Source organism: Lactuca virosa, chromosome 3 (assembly GCF_052849685.1).
Source record: "Lactuca virosa cultivar CGN04683 chromosome 3, Lactuca_virosa_CGN04683_v6, whole genome shotgun sequence".
In the NCBI taxonomy this organism is placed as follows: domain Eukaryota; kingdom Viridiplantae; phylum Streptophyta; class Magnoliopsida; order Asterales; family Asteraceae; genus Lactuca; species Lactuca virosa.
Genome location: NC_136428.1, coordinates 160148198 through 160168786, shown reverse-complemented (window position 1 = coordinate 160168786; position 20589 = coordinate 160148198). Strand labels below are relative to the sequence as shown.

The 20589-nt window shown below is 36.2% G+C and overlaps 1 long non-coding RNA gene across 2 annotated transcripts; it reads right to left on the bottom strand.

Moving 5' to 3' along the window:
• Window positions 1-11334: 11334 nt before the first annotated feature.
• Window positions 11335-12363, bottom strand: LOC145162702 (uncharacterized). Of its 2 annotated transcripts, XR_013739263.1 has the most exons (3): window positions 11882-12363; window positions 11609-11804; window positions 11335-11536 (listed from the first exon to the last, which is right to left on the bottom strand). It is a non-coding gene; the product is annotated as an uncharacterized LOC145162702 (long non-coding RNA). The 2 variants fall into 2 exon arrangements; XR_013739262.1 differs by having other exon boundaries at window positions 11335-11804.
• Between the last annotated feature and the right edge of the window lie 8226 nt (window positions 12364-20589).

Here is a 20589-nt window from a genome sequence, read left to right as displayed (position 1 = left end):
TTATAGATTTATAAATTGGTTCCATTTAGAATCCAAATAGGGTTTCTAAGCCCAATATAGTTGAATTGAATGCTTATTGGTCCATTAGGCCCAATAAGGAAATCCTAGTCCATAATGAACTTGAACCTGGATCTCTAGGGTTTTCAACTCCCCAATTGACTTCTGAAATGTTTTGCATAGAGTTTTGAATTTCAATTGTAAATCTTGACTAAGTTTGTGGTCATAGAATGAACATAGTGTATGATATCAAGTCAGAGTTACAAGTATTATCATAGATGACGTTTACATGATCACAAAATTTCTTGGCAAAAATGCCAGTTGTGACATGCACTTCCTCCTGTAGAGCATCTAAAAAGGAGGTCGATCAATGCTAGCATGATAACTGTTGTTATACGAAAATTCCACTAACGGAAGATACGTATCCTAACTACCTCCAAAATCCAACACGCATGCACGCCGCATATCCTGAAGGGTCTGAATAGTCCGCTTACTTTAACCATCAGTATGCATATGAAATGTTGTACTAAAATGGAGACGAGCGCCCAACTCGCCATGAAACCGCTTCCAAAACCTGGAAGTAAAGTGAACATCCTTATCCGAAAACCACTGATACCGGCACCCCGTGACGTACCACCACCTCCCTGATATAAATCTTGGCCAACTTCTCTACAAAAATACTCTCCCGGATCAGAATGATATGAAAGCTCTTGGTTAAATGATCCACAATGACCCAAATAGAATCCACTTCGCGCGCAGTCGTGGGAAGCTTCGTGATAAAATCCATAGTGATGTCTAATTATCCATAAATTGCAATAGAAAAGAAAAAAGCGTCAAGCTTCTCCTATACTTTCTCAAAGAAATGCCCCCCCCCCCTTGAAATGAAAGATTTCAATCCAGCCGCGCCCTCGCCTTTTCTTGTTTGTTCTTCGAATGAGGCCCTTTTCATCCCCTCTGGGGGCGAGGAGGGCTACTACTGAAGGGCGATCTTGGCTGAAAGCAAGCTTGATTAGGTGTAAGGCAACAGGGCTTAGTACACTCCGCCAACATCAACCTAAGTGTGGAAGGCGCCTAAAGTTATTTGCGAATTCTGCGGACCCACTCCTTGATTTCCATACGAAAATCTCCAATGGCTGCATCTTTCTGTGAGGATGCTGATGCTCGGCCTTGACTTTCCTGCAAGTCAGGCATCGCTCAAAATACCATGCAACACCCCACTTCATACAGGGCCAACAATAATCAGGACGAAGATCCCTATACATCTTCGTCGCCCCGGGATGAATGAAGAACCTCGACTTGTGGGCCTCCTCCATCAGATCCTGGCGCACACCGCCCCAATAAGGAACCCAGAATCGCCGATGCAGAGTCAACAATCCACGACTATCATAGTCGAAGGAAGCCACCTGACCCACAATGCGCTCACTCTTCTGGTGCTCTTCCTTCATAGCCTCTGCCTGAGCCTCACGAATCTGTTCCAACAATGGAGTAATTATGGTCATCTTCAAATATATATCTCTGATCGGAGTCGCGACTACCTTGTGACTGAGAGCATCAACCACCACATTGGCCTTCCTCGGGTGATAAAGGATCTCATAATCATAATCCTTCACCACATCTAACCATCGACACTGCCTCATGTTCAGATTCGGCTGATCCATCAGATTCGACTGATCTCATAATCATAATCCCCGGCTGATCCTCATGTAAATAGTACAACGCACCCCATAAAGGTAATGCCGCCAAATCTTGAGGGCGAAAACCACGACCCCCAACTCCAAATCATGCGTCGGATAATTCGCCTCATGAGGCTTCAATTGCCTAGAAGCGTAACCTATCACACGACCCTGCTGCATCAATACTGCCCCCAGGCCAGAGATCGAAGCATCACAATAAACCACAAAGTCATCAACACCCTCAGGCAGGGTCAGAATCGGCACCTCACACAACCATTGTCTAAGAGTCTCAAAAGCTGCCTGCTTCTCAGGCCCCCAACGAAATGTCACCGACTTCTTGGTCAGTCGGATCAATGGAACAACGATCTTGTAGAAATTCTGGATGAATCTCCGATAATAACCAGCCAGACCAAGAAAACTCCGAATCTCAGATGGAGACCTTGGAACCTCCCACTGCATCACTGCATCGACCTTGGCCGGATCGACCAGAATTCCCTTCTGGTTGACAATGTGCACCAGAAACTGCACCTCGTCCAACTAGAACTCGCACTTGGAGAACTTTGTGAAAAGTCTCTCCCTCCTCAAAGTCTCCAACACTTCCCTCAAGTGCTTCTCATGCTGCTCCTGAGTCTTGGAATAAACCAAGTTATCATCAGTGAATACTATCACAGAACGATCCAAAATCGGTCTGCACACATAGTTCATGAGATCCATGAATGCGGCTGGAGCATTGGTGAGCCCAAAAGGCATCACCACGAACTCATAATGACCATATCGAGTCCGGAAGGCTGTTTTCTGCACATCCTCATCCCTGACCCGTATCTAATGATAACCCAAATGCAAATCAATCTTTGAGAACAAGGATGCACCCTGAAGTTGGTCGAAAAAATCATCAATCATTGGGAGGGGATAATGGTTCTTCACCGTTACCTTATTCAACTCCCGGTAGTCGATACACATACGATGAGACCCGTCCTTCTTCTTCACAAACAGAATCGGTGCTCCCAAAGGTGAACTGCTCTGTCTAATAAATCCCTTATCTAACAGCTACTATAGCTGTGTAGACAACTTCTGCATCTCAGGAGGAGCCAACCGATACGGTGCTTTGGCTATCAGAGCCACACTTGGAACCAGATCAATCCTGAACTCCACCTGCCTCTCCGGAGGTACCCCAGGCAAGTCCTCCGGGAACACAACAGGATAATACCATACAATCGGCACATCATCCACGGTCGCCTTACCCTTATCCCGGGTATCCATGACATAGGTGACAAAACCCGAGCAAACCTGATGAAGATAACGTCTGGCTCTCGCTGCAGAACACAAAATCGGCCCACGCTACGGTCTCTCACCAAGAATCACCAACTCTCCCCCACTTGGGGTCCGAACCCGAACTATCTGCTGCTCACAATCGATCACTACCCCATTAGGTCTCAACAATCCATGCCCACGATAACCTTGTTCCCACGCAGAGGAATGGGAACCAAATCAACCGGATACTGCTCGCTAAATAACTGAAGAGTACAACCCCGATGAACCCTCACAAACTAAACCGTCCTATCGTGATCAATATCAACATCAAGAGGACAATCCAGCTCCCCTGGAGCTCCAACAAATCTCTTGCTAAGCACAAGCAATACAAAAGATCGGGTAGCCCCCGAATCAAATAATACTGAAACAGAAATGTCGTTCACGAAGAACGATCCTAGAAATAAAACACATAAACATAAGCAAGCAATTCAATATAAATAAAGAGATAAGGAGAAGATACATACCCGTCACCTCATCGGGAGCTGCACACGCCTCCTCTTTCATCAGTTGGAAAGCCCTGATCTTCGTTGCAGGCGCATATGCCCGGCCCTGACGGACGTCAGTAATATGAAGAGTCGCAGGAGCGGGTATTGACATCTGTTTTGCTGCAGCCAAACTCGGAAATTGGGCCTTCTTGTGGCCCCTCTGATTGCAATGAAAGCAAATCAGGTCGGATCCATGGGTAGTGGTAGCAGTACAATCCCTTCTATAATGACCCGTTCGGCCGCACTTGACGCATCCAGAACCACCACCACTACCACTCCTGCACGGTCCCACGTGCGTCCTGCCACACTTGCCACAGAGGCTACGACCCTGATGACCCCTCGATCTAGAATCTGATACCTTGGTCCTCTTGCCTGAACCCCCTGATGTATGAACCTCATCTGGATTCCTCTTCCTCTCCATCTCTAGGTCAATCTCCCTCTCCTTGGATCGAGCTATCATATCCTCCAGCGTCTTGCAGCTGGATCGGCTCACAAATTGCCAAATGTTGCTTCTTAGCATCTTATGATACCAGGACTTCTTCATCTCCTCGCCTACCATATACTGCAAAACCAGAAGTTCCCTCTCCCTAAACATCGCGGTGATCTCAGCCACCGTCTCCGTAGTCTGACGGAGATCCTGGAACTTTCGCGCCAACTGTTGCACCTCGATCACTGGTGCAAACTCAGCTCAGAATCGAGTCGAGAAATCATCCCATGACATTACATCCACCGCATCATCACCCAGTGCACGACCTACCTCCTCCCACTAGTCTTGCGCCCTGTCCTTCAAAAAGTAGGAAGCTAATCTGACCTTGTCCCCCTCGGGACAACGACTGGTGCGGAAAGCTTTAGCAACATCCGCTAACCAATGCCTGCTCACAATGGGGTCCTTCACCCCATGATAATACGGAGCTCCACAAGCCCAAAACTTCCTGAGTGTCAAAGATCGAGCTCCTGCTAATGTCATAATCTCAGAACGAAACGAGCTCAATCGCTCCTCCAATCCTTGATCGAGCCAAAGATCACAGGAGTCTGATCAAGAATGCTACAAGTATTCTCTGATGAGAGAAACTCCCTAGTCTGCTCATCGAGCTGCCCAAATCTCGATCCCGAGCCTGAACTCTCCCTGGCACCAGAACTACCGATAGGTTTGCCCTGCAATACCACCATACTGAAAATAGACCACATAAACCATCAGAACACACATATCGAAATATATATATCATAGGAATCACAACTCTACAAGCTCCTTGATTTTATCGCAGGTCTCCTTGAATCGAGTACGGATCATCTGTTTCCAGTAGTACAAGCCCATACTACCTTCCACATTTATCCGTACTTTCCTCAAGAATTTCTTTGACTCAACCAGGTTACTCTAAATCCATATAACCTTCCCTCACAGATAAGGCTCCCAACACTAGATCTCATCCTAGGTTTTCCTAGGGCAAACTTCATACCACTCTCCGCCATCAGTTGCAGAAGGAACTCCCGCTAACTTCCTCTAACTAGCTCACGAATGCCATCACGTATCACTAAAACTAGATAATTCTTCGAATGAGAGGTCTCGCACTACAACGGTTGGACTCAAACAAGAGCTACGCAATAGAGTTAAAACCTAACCTTCTAAAATTATTTAGTTCCCATAATATGTAACTTAGCATATTCGTTTACTAGTTATCTGAAGCTAGTTAGAACTCCTAAAAGCACAAAGCAAGCAACATTCGAGCATCGAGTATCAGAACCAAGCATAACCTAATCAGGCCATCCTATCACTGACCGATCAGTACTAGCATTCAAGTCTAGAAGCTCATATAACAGGCATACGAAGGCATCTCTCCTAGCATTCTTTCATGCAAAACTGAGTAGATCCGTAGTGCTAACTAGCATGCGGTTCACAGATTCACAGATCAAAGCATATCAAATAACATGTACAGGTACTTTAGGAAAATTTACTTGAGCTCGGCTGATTGCATGCACCACATCTTTTCCTATTTTAGATAAGCCTTTTTCTTAAAAATATTTTTCTTTTCAAAAAAATTTACACAATCCTCAGTTTGAGTTTAGATACACCCGAGAGTGTGCCCAAAGCCCTCAAACCAAGGCTCTGATACCAACTTGAAACGTCCCAAAAATATAGTCCAAAAATTTCATTTTTAAAATCAAATAAAGTAGTATTCCAATCATTATCCATACATCCCAAATAAAACCAGTGTATCAAATATCATAAAATCAGAGTAAAATATCAATGTGGAATCCATGTGGTGTGTGCAATGCAGTCACCCCAAGCTCTTCCCCTTGCCACTGAAAGTACCTGAAACATAAGCACAAAGCTTAGTGAGTTCCCCAAACTACCCCATACGATACATAATAAATCATATACTAGGCCCCCCGCCTGACATCAGGCCTCGCTCGAAATTGGGCCCTGCCTGGCATCGAGCCCCGCTCGGTTTACATATATGTTATTCTCAGGCCTTGCCTGTCACTGGGCCTCGCCAACTATATGCATACAATCTATATCATGTAATCATGCTAACACATATAATGATCAACAACACTAGCATATATTCTAGTCCTCAGGCCTCGCCTGGCATCGAGCCCCGCCCGGTATACATAGCAACACATAACATATGCAAGGGTCACGTAGACTCCTAGCATCCTAGCATAATCAATAAGGGTCGACATTGGCGCCTTAGACCCGCTAAACCCAGTGAGGAAGCTTACCTCGAATGCTGAAGCTCACTGAAAGAAATCCCTAGCTGCTGCCCTGATGACTCCCCGGGCTATCAGTACAAAAATAACACCCAATTAACACTTGGGTTCCAATCTATAGCCCATAATCCATACTTGGTGTAAAATGACCATTTTACCTCTGGCCTAGCTTGAACCAAAACTGAGGCCCAAATCCAATAACCAAAAAGGCCTATAACCAATAGATCCACTAAGGCCCACTTATGGCCAAATTTTCCAAATTGGGCCCAACCCCCATTTGGGCCTTACCCTAAAACCCAAAAGCTTGATTTCAGATGGCCCAAAAGGCCCAAAGCAACAAAGTCCAAAGAAGTGACCCAACCGAGGCGCAAAAGCTACGAAGCCCACACTGATTAAGTACGCAGGGCGTACTCAGTTGTACGCTAAGCGTACTCGCTGCATGGCTTGTACGCTGCGTGTATTGGCTTGTACACCCAACGTACTCCTCCATTAAGCCATTTCTTCCGTTAAGCTCTTAATGCTTAAGTCTAATGGTCCAAAACAATATCTGAGTCCCAAAGAGTATCTAGAACCATAAAGTCACTAAATTGGTGACTTTGCATGCCCCAAAAGATCCCAACTTTGATTTTTAACATTCTAGTTTCAATACAATGTAAGATGAATATTACAAACTTGATGGATTCAGTCGTCGAAGAGGTTCATAGGTAGGTAACGTTTGATATTACCAACTTGATTTATTTATTGTGTTTTGTAATTAGCTTATTAAAGATTCATTTGTTTAGGTTAACAACTTGCACCATTATCATGTTGATGTATTTAAGGCGGTGATTGATATGCAACTTCAAGAGCTTAACCATTGCTTTAATGAAGCCAATACGAAATTACTTCTTTGCATAACTTGTTTGTGCCCGCACGAGTCTTTTAAAGCCTTTGATTTAGATAAACTAATGGAAATGGCTACACTTTATAAGGAAGAATTTCGAACAAAATATGATCTTCAAGTTCTTGAAGTTGAACTTAAAAATTACTTTAAGGATGTGCGAGAAGATGAACGATTTAATCAATTGAAGTGCATTGGAGAACTTGCCAAAAAATGGTTGAAGAAAAAAATCATATAATATATCCTAAGGTTTACCTTTCTTGAAACCTGCATTGATCTTACCCGTTGCAACAACGAGTGTGGAACGTGCATTTTCAGCAATGAAGTTGGTAAAGACTGATATACACAACAAAATGGGTGATCAAATTTTAAGTGATAGTTTAGTGTCATATATTGAAAAAAAATGTTTAGATAGTATTAGTAATGATACAATTGTGAAATTATATCAAACTATAAGACCTCGTCGGGTACAGTTGTAAGAACTTAATTTTTTTTTTTGCATTTACGGCTCGATCTGATTCGAATCCGCAATAATACTTTTTTTTGTATTTTTCTTCTTTTATCGGTTTCTTTTAAATAGTGAACCATGTGGTTTTTTACTTCTAGACTAGCCACTGCCTTTGCACCATTCCTTTTGACTATTTCAACCGATCACCACCCTCCCTTATGATTCCGATTCGACAAAAAATGATAAAGAATGAGGTGATGTTGGGTTATGGTTTTCGGGAAAAAAAAGAGCTTTAAGCTCATTTCTTCAATGTTTTCAGACCACCTCATGGTATGTAGCAATTTCCTCTTGCCCCTAGCATGATAAATTAAATTATATATGACCAAATCTTTTACATTGTTGGGTATTAATGAACATAAAAATGAACTTAAATTAAACAATTTTTTTTTTGACAACCTTAAGGGTTTTTTTGTGACAATTCCCCTTCAATTTAATCACTAAAATATCATTTTTTTTAACATAAAACCCAATTAACCAAAATGTTATTTTGCTTATTTGTTTTGGAATTTAATACCAAAAATAACAAAAAATAATTCTCTCAATGGTTAAACTAAAAAAATGTAATTAGATAAAAAAGAAAATAAACTGTACCACTTTGTTATGGAGTTCAGCTGTAAAAAAAGACAAAGGTGTGTTATTTTCTTCTTCTTTTGTTAAGTTTAATTTCTTCTTATAATTTGTAACGCCTGTAAGTTGGGGCTAGATTTTTTAAGTGATTTTAGTTATAATTATTCATTTTATTGATAATTAAGATCCTCGAATACGATAATTATTCGTTATATGCGTTACTAGCTATAAGTATCTATTTAATATATGCACGTTATGTGAATAAATATTATAGGTATATAATATTTGTAGAAAAACTTATTATAAAATTTATCATTTAAGCGATAAAATAAAGTGTAAAAATAAAATATTATTTAGGATAAATAATCTTAACAAAAGTTGTAGTAGTCATGATGACGATCCCGTAGATATAAAAAACACTCAAATATAACTTCGTATGAGAAGTTATGATTTTTCGAAGTTATGCGTTTAACCCAACACAACAATGTGTGTCCTAAAATGTGAAATGGGGACTGGTTGCTTTTTAGCCAAAGCAATGTAAAGAAGAATCAAAGTAATCATAAATACGAATATGTCAATATATAGAACGTCGAGAACGGAGTTCGTATGAATAAGTTATGATTTTTGCAAGAGTTTTAACAATATAAGCTTTTATAAAATATAAGGTAAACATAAAATGAGAATTAGCTGTTAATACCTGAAGCAAAGTTGTAGTAGTCGTCGAGGGGAAAACGGGAATATAAAGAAAGTCAAAAACAAAGCTCATATGCACGATATATGAATTTTTGAAGATCTGAGGTTTTACCTGCGTCCGAGGCCACGTGTCAGCACCCCACGCGAAGCCTTGCTTGTGACAACCCAGAATTTAGGTCAAAGACTGTGGACGGTCAAGCTTACAGTAAATCTCTTTGAAATTTGACTCATTGAGTTTTAGTGCATCTTCTGTAAAGTAAATGAGTTCATTACAACTATTATAAAATATCAGATGGTATCTTACTTCCAAATGTGTAAACTGACAAACGAATCAAAAAGTTCAAAGTGCAACCTTAGTTAATGCGTCTGAAAAACTGAGATTTCGTATTAAGCAGATGTGAGCAAAACAAACACTCTAGTCTTGGTAGTATATGTTTCCATGTTCCCAAAAATATAAAAAGCGTCCAAAATAGAATTCGTATGCAAAAGATACGACCATTTTAAGAATCTAAAACCAGTATAATACTGATTTTCTTAAAACTGCTAAACCGTTTCTATCCATTGAGAGACTTATACACTTTCAGATGGAAATTTCGAAAACAGTTTTGGACTCAAGTCGTAGTCTATTATTTAATGTCATAATATAAATATTTTTGGCAAAAATAATTGCAAAAGTCGAAAAATCGAATGTTCCGGGTCCAATTAAACGCGAATCTTTAAATACGATTTCCCGGAGTTCTACAACTCGAAAAATTAATTCGTCTTAGTTTTTGGAATCCTTGTAACTGGGACCATTATTCTTCATTTTCAGAAAAATTATTTGATATCAAGATCGATGGCACACGACTCGAGAAAGTTAGAAAATATTTATAAAAATACAAAATAATTGGTTCGTAAATGGTTTGAGACCTATATATATATATATATATATATATATATATATATATATATATATATATATATATATATATATATATATATATATATATATATATATGGGCTTAGGGAATATGTGGCTGTTATATATATAATATTAGGTATAGAACCATCAAAAACTACGTTGATTTAACAAAATGCAATCAAATCTCTTTACCATCTTTCTTATATCCTCTATTAGACTAGATGATAGGCTTTGTACATATTTTTATGAAGTTTTAAATATTTAATTTTGCACCACAAACCATGTATAAGAATACATTATCAACTACCGATAAGTCTTCATATTCAAATTTAATATAGAAAATTATAGTGAAAGATTGAAATTGTTCATTAAAAACTCAATAAACTTCTTCCCATAACACATCAAAAAAGAATCATGCAAGTATACATATGGTAGGTGTCAAAGAAAGTTATGAAGCCTACTGGAGTTCTAATATAAACAACACATTTGAAATAGATAGATGTTGGGGATAAATTATGAAATCAATAATTTATATGAGCTTAAAAGCAATAGGAAGAAGCTAACAATAAAAAAAATGTGATTTTTAATCAAAATGAAGTCAAATTTGATGGTTCTATACCTAATATTACATACATGACAGCCACATATTCACTTTTCCCTATATATATATATATATATATATATATATATATATATATATATATATATATATATATATATATATATATATATATATATATGTTTGTATACATAAGCTATTCATGAATCCCAAATAATAATAGTCAATCATGTAATCACAATATATATAGATTATGTAACTAAGTGTGAGACCCGTGTATTACACGAGTTTATTAAATGGACTAAAAGTAACGGTGTGAGAAAAAAAAAGACCATTCACGCTCGTTTTGGTAGCTACAAAGACCATGTTCATAAAAAAATAAGTAAAAACTGAATTTGTGACATTTGGTAAACCGTATGGACTATTTATGTAATTTGGTCTTAATTAATCTATACTAATAAAATTAATTAATATGAATTCACAAATAAAATGTCCTTTCTACGTTAATATACATATACATTAATTAAATTAATAGAAAGAGAAATTCACAAATAGAAAGTTATTATGTACATTAATTAATATATTTATAAAAATAATTAATATGAGATGACATTTAATAGGTGGAATTTGAATAAAAAAAATAAAAACGATAAAAATGACAAGTGGATATTAAATAATTCAAAAAAATCTAGAAAATGACAGATGTCAAAATAAATAAGAAGATGACATATGGCAAAATAAATAAGAAGATGACATATGGCAAAATAAATAAGAAGATGACATATGGCAAAATGATTCATATTTATTAGGGTAGATTAGGGTAGATTAAAGTTATATAACAATACTAAATATATGCATATTTATATATAAGTCATATGTCATTTTCCAAATACTTATACATACAATATAATTAAACCTAAAAGTGTACATTAAATCTATTAATTAAACCTAAAAGTGTACATTAAATCTATTAGAAATATACATCAATACACATAAATTACATACATATTGAACCATTACGATTTCTCAATAATACCTACACACAAATACATAAATAATCAAACCAATACATTACACAAATACATAAATGATAAAATCAATACATTACATGCAAATTAAAATCAAAAAAATCTGTTAAATTGACAGCCAAACAAAGTGAGACTTACACACTTTACCAATCAATTGTACCCTCCTGCATCATACCAACACCAAGACGTGTTGTTGCTACCATTTCCTTCCATTGAGCATTCAAGCTAAAGAAGAACAATACTCAAAATGGATCTCAATGGAGCAACTAAATCACAAAGAAATCTGAGAAAATTTACCCTTAAGGATGCCTTTAATCCTTCAAAGCTTCACCTTATCTCCCTTCTTTCTTCTTCTTCTTCGTGGCAGCCAAGAACCACCGGAGGTGGTTCTGTTTTCCAGTGAATAGCAAAGAGGTATCAGCCTCTCATTCTTTTCTTTTTTCCTTTCAAGAAGAAGCAGCCTCATCACATTTCGTGCTTCCTTCTTCATTACCTGTGAAACATCAAACCCAAACACTCCATTGATTTCTGTCAAAAAAAGAAAAGAGAAAAGAAAAAAAACGGAGATACCTTCTTCTTTCATGCGATTGACCTCCAATCGCCGAACCATCTGCCCTCGCATCTTTCTCTTCTTCTTCCGTCGAGAAAACCCCTCCGAAGCCCACCCGCGACGTCGCTGCTGCCTATCCCCTCCCGGAATCCCGTCGGACCCCTCCTTCCTTCGCACCTCAAAGCCAGACGAGAACAAAAGCAGCCTCGCTGTTTCTCCCTTCGTTTCTTCGGCCTCGTCGACCCCAGAGACGTTCCCTCCTCACGACCGACTACTCGCCACCGAACCCTTCCTGTCGCTGCTCCTCATTCGCGTGTCCTTCATTTCTCGATCGAAATCCTCGCCTCGCATAGCTTTCGTTCGTGATTCTTTTCCCTGATCGGACGAGGATCGAACCCCCCAAACGATTTCTGCTCCCGATTTCTTTTGCCTCCGTGTTTTCCCTTCGTGACTGCCTTCGTGTTCGTCGTATTTACCCTCATCGCTTCGTTCATTCTTTTCCTTTGCCCGATCAACAAATGGCAACGGGTAGAAAAAGCCCTAAAATCATTTGATTTTATAAATTGAACACATTAAACCCCTGCTGAACCATTTATTCAAAATAAGTCCTTTCCCCCAAAACTTTGGTGTGTTTTAAATAAAACAACCCCTCCTTTGCTTATATATAACAAAATAAATCACAATCTTCAAACTTTAATTCCAATTAAACCACTTCAGTCCCTCCCTTGATTTACTTTAACCAAATCAGTCCAACCTTGGTTAATTAAATTACCAAACAACCCCTAATAGATTAAATTTGTTACGAAACGCTCATGAAAATATATCAAAGTTCAAGAATTGTGGTCTTGCGATTTCTCACATCAAGCTTCTCAAATAAACCGATTCTGTACAAATCGAACTCACGCTTCAAGGGTGAGTGCTTGCGGCCCATTTTTATAGTTTTGAATTATTTCGATGATGGGGGGGGGGGGGGTATATACTTTTTTTATGCAAACAAATTATCCTTTTATGTGAAAATACAATAAATCTAGTTTATAAAAATGTTATTTGACAATGTAACATATTGTTACAAATAAACTAGTTCAAACTTTTCATATACATATTATAGTTACTAGTTTATAACCCGTGAGAACCACGGTTACCAAGTTAATTAAACTTTAATAGTAAAAACTCAAAATTATTAATCACTTATTTTAAATAAATTATTAATTAAGAGATTTTTTTTACTTTTACAAAATTATAATCATTGATTTAAATAAATATGTAAAATTATATCACTTTATAATTTGTATTAATTTTATTTTAATTTTATTCTAATGTTACTAATTTTATGTAATTAAAGTGGGAAAATTTAAAATTTGAAATTTGAAATAAAGAATCAATAGATTAACAAGTGACATGCATTAATTTGGAGACATAATAAGGTGACATATGGCAAAAGAAAAATAAAATATGCATTAATTATGAGGCCTAATATGATGACACATGTCAATAGGAGAATTAAACTATTCTTTTATTAGAATAGGGAGATTTTATCATGAAATAACTTGTCCACACAACAAATGCTACATGATAAAAAAATATATGATTTTATGGGACATTGTATGTCATAAAATGACTATCATAAAATTTGTAGTATTTCAAGGATTCAAACTAGTTCAATGCATGTATATTTGTATGTTTAAATCCATAAAGTTTATATATGTATACTTGAGACATACCTTTTTATATAAGTGAGTACATTACACTTTTACATACATACCAATCATACTCGGCTTTTATAAACACTACAAGAAAAAGACCCTTTTACGACGCGCAAACCACGACACTCATTGATTTATGTTACGCAAAAGAGAGTGACATTAAAAAAGTGTCGTCTCTTCAAAAAATTTAAGGATTTAGGTCACGCATTCTTGCGTGCCCTTAAATTAGTGTCTCATGTAAAAAAAAATTAAAAACACGGAGGGCACTTTATCTAAAATGTGCGTCCTCTATGAGTGATGCTTTATATTTTTACTCAAAACGCACGTTTCTAAATATTTTCAATACCCCGCTTCAAATCCCCCTTCATTCTCATATTCCCTTCTCTCTGCAAACCCTAATCACGATACCATCTTTGCTTCTCTCTGCAAACCCTAATCACGATACCATCTCTACTATACACCTCGACAACTCATGTAATCGTTCTATAATTTTTTTCTTAAAAACTCGCGTTCCCTCTCTTTCATTTTCCTCCTGGTGTTGCCCTATTTCCTCGTCCTCAAGCTCTATCCACTCATCTATTCTTCTTCCGATGAATTTATTTGCCACACCAGCAGCTCCCGCCGCTACACCATCATCGAATGATCTCTATCAACCAACAAAACCTTAACGTTCAAGTCTGACTTCACCAGAACCATTGGACATGTGCCTCATCTTCAACGGAACCATTATCCGCTCATCGTCGCCCACCCTTTCTCCGACTTCACCACCAGGAACCTCCGTCTGGTAATCTAACATCCTCCTCTTTCCCTTTATTTGAAGATAAACAAACCCTAATTTTCTTTGTTTAAAATCTCTGTCATTGAAACAGTCTCCTTGATTTGAGAGAATTACTGCATAAATAACCACCACCGGAACCTCTTCACTTGTCACCGAAATCCTACCAGCCACCGTTGTCCCTTCCTTTGACCATTGTAATTCCATCATTAACCAAGAGCACCCTATGTTGGTAATTCTTTGATCCCTTCACAATTTATTTGATTTTCGTTTTTGATTTTATATATGTATATCTTAATTTCTAGACAGTAATCAGTTAGCTTGAGCATAGTCTAGTATGAAGATGAAACTTACATCACCTCTTTGAAATCACTTCATCTTGTTTGACTGTTTGTTTATAGAGAAAGTCATGATAGAAAGATGCTGGTATATATGGATATTCCTTTCAAATAAACTTCCAGGAAAGTTTTTTTTTTTTTTTAATAGCTTCAATTTGTGTTATTCCATTAACCCCCTCCCCCACCTTCTCCCTTAAAAATAAATATGTACAAGTGTTGTTAGACTCACTAAAAGCATCTTTTGGTTCATAATCTATCCGTTTCTTACCCTGTAGGGTATAATTTATTGAATCTGATAGGTCCTCAAGACATGGAATGTCTAAAATTGGAGAAGAGTTTATGGCTGGTGTTCTACATCATCTTCCTTCTGTATACAATAGTTTATCCATATAGATGTTGTTATCCATTCAACCATTTTAACAATACAGTTGTTGATTCAACATTGCTGGGAACGAAAATTTGGAGAAGGCAGATCTTGAAGTGGCTTTGAAGGGTCTAAAAGACAGGCTTATGACCAAGAATGTGGTATGTTGAAAAATTTTCATTCTCAATATAAAGTTTCTTGGATAAAGTATGAAGTAGTTAGTTAGAAATGACAAATGTGCCCTTTTGGAACAGGATGAAGAGATTGTTGAGAAACTTTGCGAGTCTGAAGCGGTAAGCCTGGTGGGCAAAAAACTTGCTTCTTTTACTAGGGTATCATCAACAGTTCAGGCGAGTCAACTCTGTCCTTTTTTGTCGTTTTATGATTACTTGATTTGTAAAATATAAGAGTAATATTGAGTGCAGTGTAGGGTGTAGGGTGCAATGTGAAAATTGAAATTGACCTTTCTTTTGTAAAATTTAATGATTATATTATTTATTTATGAAATTCAAAAAGAAAAAAGTCAAAAAAAGTATCCAAGCTGCTGACTTTGTTGTTTTTTGTAGGCTCAATTTGGTGCTAATGTTATGATTGATGATTGGGAAGAGAATTTGGCTATGATTACTGCTAACAGGACTAAAGATGATGAATTGGTGCTTATTCATCTTGGAGATTGTTTGTGGAAGGAAACAAGTAATGTAAGTTCCATAATTCCATTAAGTAATAAAAAAAAGAATATTCATGTTTGATTATTAGGTTGTGATTACATATAACAAATGATTCAGGTTATTGCTGCACACATTTGCTACTTAGTTGTTGAAGCAAACTTTAAGGCATATTCAAACAGTGCTAGACTGTATCTCATTGGTGCAGATCACTAGAAGCATCCAAGAACATATGTCTGTCCAGAAGCCATTCAGGTGGGGCCCACTTGTCAATAATTTCATTATTATATTTACTTTTAGGACTGTGAGCAGTGGTCAGGGTTCACCAATATGGAAATCCCAAATCCCAAGTGCTTAATACAACAACAAAAAATCAACAGTTGATCTAAGTTTACAGGGAAGTGTTTATATCCTAAAAAACTACAAGTGAATTTAGTTTAAATTCCTCAACTTATGTTTAAAAACGGATAATTATAAAAATGATATGGCGTTTAACAGATTTACAATTTTTTTTTCCATTGTAGAAAATAACTACCAACTCGGCAATTAGTTTTGTATGGATTCAAAATAATGATGTGCGGTGTGGATTTGGTGAGATGAAGCTATTATTTTTTAGGTTTTTTTTTTACTAAAGGGCAAAATAGTAATTTATTGTATATTTTGTTAAAAATAAAAAATTGTGAGTTGTGACACTTTATTTCACATTATTTTCTCGTATCTTTTGTTAAAAACTTGTTTGAAATGGTAAATAGAGAACCAAAATTCCAAAACACATCAACATGACAACATCTATATATCATATAACATTATAACCCAGAGCTAAATAATTTTTACAAGATGATAAAGTTTGCATTTTTCTAAGAAAAACACCACACGTTTATAAAAAATACATGTTCATACTTGATCACCTTGTCATATGGGCATTAATAGCACTGGTTAAAACAGAAAAAGAAACCTTTTGGCTTATTATGTTCCATTTCTCTAGGGGTATCCCCTGTAAAATTACAGACTGCCATTAAAGCACTTGTGCCTGGAGATTCTGGAGACATAGGGGCATTTTCATTAACAAAAAGACGAGAAGGAAGTATGGGTTTGGAGGGCAAAATGGTCGAAAAATAATGTAACAACATTTGTATGAGTTGACTGAAGTTTGGTCTAGCATCTGGTTCCTCCATCCAACATGAACTCAGAATCATTGCTAATCTTCTGCTAGATCTTCTAAACTTGGCCTCACATTCTAAAAAAGATACATCAAGTAAGTAACCCTCTGATTTTACTATACTAAACAGTGAAATCTAAGTAAAAGTGAGGACCTCCTTCATCCTTTTTTGACTGTGAATCTGATACAAATCCTAATATACTAACTAAAAGTTCAAATGATCCAAAAGTGCTACAGGTCTATTCTAGCAGGGGTAAAAGGGTCAAGCAGGGTAATTGTTCATGTTCTTGGTAATGAGTTTTATTGGTGCTATACTTCTTGATGTCTACACTAAAGGCTTGTACAAAACCTTGAGAAAGCTCAAGAGGAGCTCTATGGTTGCTGTAAAAAGACCGTTGGACAAAAACCTAAGCACCATGTTAAAGTGCTGATGCCTGAAGTTATTCAAGTATACTCTTTATTAATATTTATTGCATTTAGTTCATTCTTTTATACCTTTCCCTCATGAAGTTTTTTTGGTTGTTGTTCTTATATAACTCTTGGTGTACTTACTATTTTCAAATGGTAGTTATAATACTTTAACTATCTTATATCATTACCCATTCAGCCCCTTTACTATTTTCAAATGGTAGTTATAAGACTTTAATTATTTTCCATGTCTGTGTATTTTATCCTTTTTGGAGAAAGTAATGAAAACTGAATTGAATGTGAGTTTTAGCTACTATAAAATGATTAGACCCTTTGCTGAATATGCTATTGACTGGTTTTTTTTGTTTTTTTTAAAATATGATTAATAAATTTAGTTTCTGTTATCTCATTCTCTTATTGGGCAACTTGTTTTCAGTGATCCAAATGAATATTGCAATAAAGTAAGTCAATAAAGTTTTTATTTTTTTTTTGTATAAAAAAGACATTAAGATTAATGTTGTGTTACGTTTGTTATTTTGTTTTGGGTTATAGATAAAAGAATTACCTGCATATTTAGCAGTGGCATCAAACAGTTCAGGTGCCTCCCTAAAAGATCTTTTTGAAGATGTATTAGATGAGCTAGAGAAATAGGTAGTTTTTTAAACCTTATTGAATTGTGCGAATATAATATTTTATATTTTTGAATTGTTTGCTGATATTTGTTATATAAAATAGTACATTGAGGATAGGGACCGAATAAAAGAAGTAGTGAAAATGAGAAAGGTGTCCATGTCCTCTTCATGGACTCTTGAAGAATTCAAGAATGCAATTGTTGAAGACATTACTTCACCTACAGTTTCAGGTGTTAATTTAATGGTTTGTTTTTTCAGTTTTTACCAACTACTTTATAACTAATTCTATTAAAAGATATATATATACATACATATATATATATATATATATATATATATATATGTATATATATATATATATATATATATATATATATATATATAATTGATATAAAAAACAAGTTTTTTTCTTTTTGTTTACATCACAGGGAAGATGTAGTCTCTATGATGCTGAAATTGGCACTGCACCTCTATTTCCTAATCATGGTAACATACTTTTTTTGTTTTTATTTCTTACTATAATCATAACTCCGTTTATGTTATATTAATTTGATTTTTTTACTTGTTTTATGAAAAGCTTTAATAGGTGCAGCTGTAGCTGTTAAACGTGAGGATGATCGAAGGCTCTTTCACAATGCTGCAATGCGAAAACTAAGAAGAGAAGTCAGTGACAGATGGGTATATATTATATAATCAGAACACTATAATTATAAATATTTTTTTTTACTAAAAATAAATTATTTGAGTTAAAATGGCATGAATGATTTCAGGTAAATGGGTTGGTAATTCTGAAAATGGGTCCCATAGATGTGTACGGTATCCATTTTCAGTAAATGAGAAGGTTGTTATTTTTATTTATTTCACTTTTTTTTCTACGTGAAAATATACTGACAGAAAATACATTACTTGACATGATATGTTGGTTGAGTAGCTTTACGGGTTCTCATGGGTGGTGGTAGATGGAATTGTGATGATATACTCTCTAGTTCATAGGATCAAGGATTGTCATTGTGATTGTCATTGTTGATAGCTTTACAGGTAATATTTACCATTTGTATGGGGGTATTCTTGTCATTGTGATTGTCATTGTTGATATCAGGTAATTCATATTGTAGTGTATTTATTCCAAATCCCACATTCTTTGGATGGAGAAAAGGGTAATTTCGTCTTTTACAACTAACATTCCATGTTTGATTCTTCTATTAATTATATTAGCATATTAATTTTTTGACTTTTATTTGATCAGGTCACAAGAATTATCGGAGCGGGGGTTCATTAGTCTTAAAGAATTACGAAAGGCAAGATGCAACTCTACTTAGCTGGAATTTGATGTTTATCATCTTTGTGTATATCTTTTTAGTTTGTATAACATTATATTGCAGAAGGTGTCCCTTAATAGCAATGTAGTATTAGGTTATATAGTTAGGGAAAACCTCTTAATAACAATGTACAATTAGATCCCCTTAATATCAATGTATTACAATTTTTTGACATGATGTTATTGAATGAAATTGATTGTTTTGGTATATATTTATTTACATATTTTTGTATTATGCGTAAATGAGTATCGTAAAGACGCGTCGTAAATGCATATCGTAAATGGTTACTGAAGTTTATGACACGCAAATGCGTGTCATCTTCATTTATGATAGGGGCTTCCTTGATACGCATTGCGTGTCATAAACACGTGCATCGTAAGGTTACGACACGCAAATGCGTGTCGTCTTCCTTTATGACAGGGCCTTCCTTGATACGCATTGCGTGTCATAACTGTGTGTCATAAATGCGTGTCGTAAATGCGCGTCGTAAATAGACGACGCGCAAAAGCGTGTCGTCTCTCGTTATGACAGGGCCTTTCTTGACGCGCATTTGCGCGTCGTCTGAGCGTTTTACGACACACATTGCGCGTCGTAAAAGTCTGTTTTTCTAGTAGTGAAACTTTATACAATGAAATTCATTACGCATAGTGACTTATCCACAAATAAGTTAGGGCTGAGAGTTATTCACATACTTTTGTTAAGGGCTTTTTAGTGAGACGATATTCATTAGTTGAGTCTAAACACTTAGCATACGCACACTACTATAACTGTTAATCTTCGGAGTGAGATACATATGTATAGATCTATACAGGGTTGACATCCCCACCTACGGTTGCTAGCTACAACCTCGACCGATCAATCGAAGAGGGTGATAAGTGTCTACAATTGTTACTATAACGTCCAATGAAGCATTCTAGGGGTAAATTCAGTCACATAGCTTGGTTATTAGCATCACTATAAACATTGACTAGAATCCCTTTCTCTCTCTCTCTCTCATTACAAACCATGGACTTGGTTGCTTTCAAAACTATTTAAAGAATGGAATTACTTATGTAACAGTACAATTTGTTTTTCAAGGATTCTTACAAACACAACTTTAAGTATGGATTTACTTACACAAAGATACATTTTGGCTTTCAAATATTCTTTACAAACATAGTTTTAAGTATGGATTACTTATACAAAGATACATTTTGGTTTTCAAAGACTCCTTGCAAAAATAGTTTTAACTATTTTTATACATACAAAGAAAATACTTTTAGACTTTTTAGAAGTATTATTGTTGTTAGTAGAAACCATATAACTCTCTCCAACCTTATGTTGACCCTCAAAATCACATGTGTTCTCAGGAAATCACTAAACAGA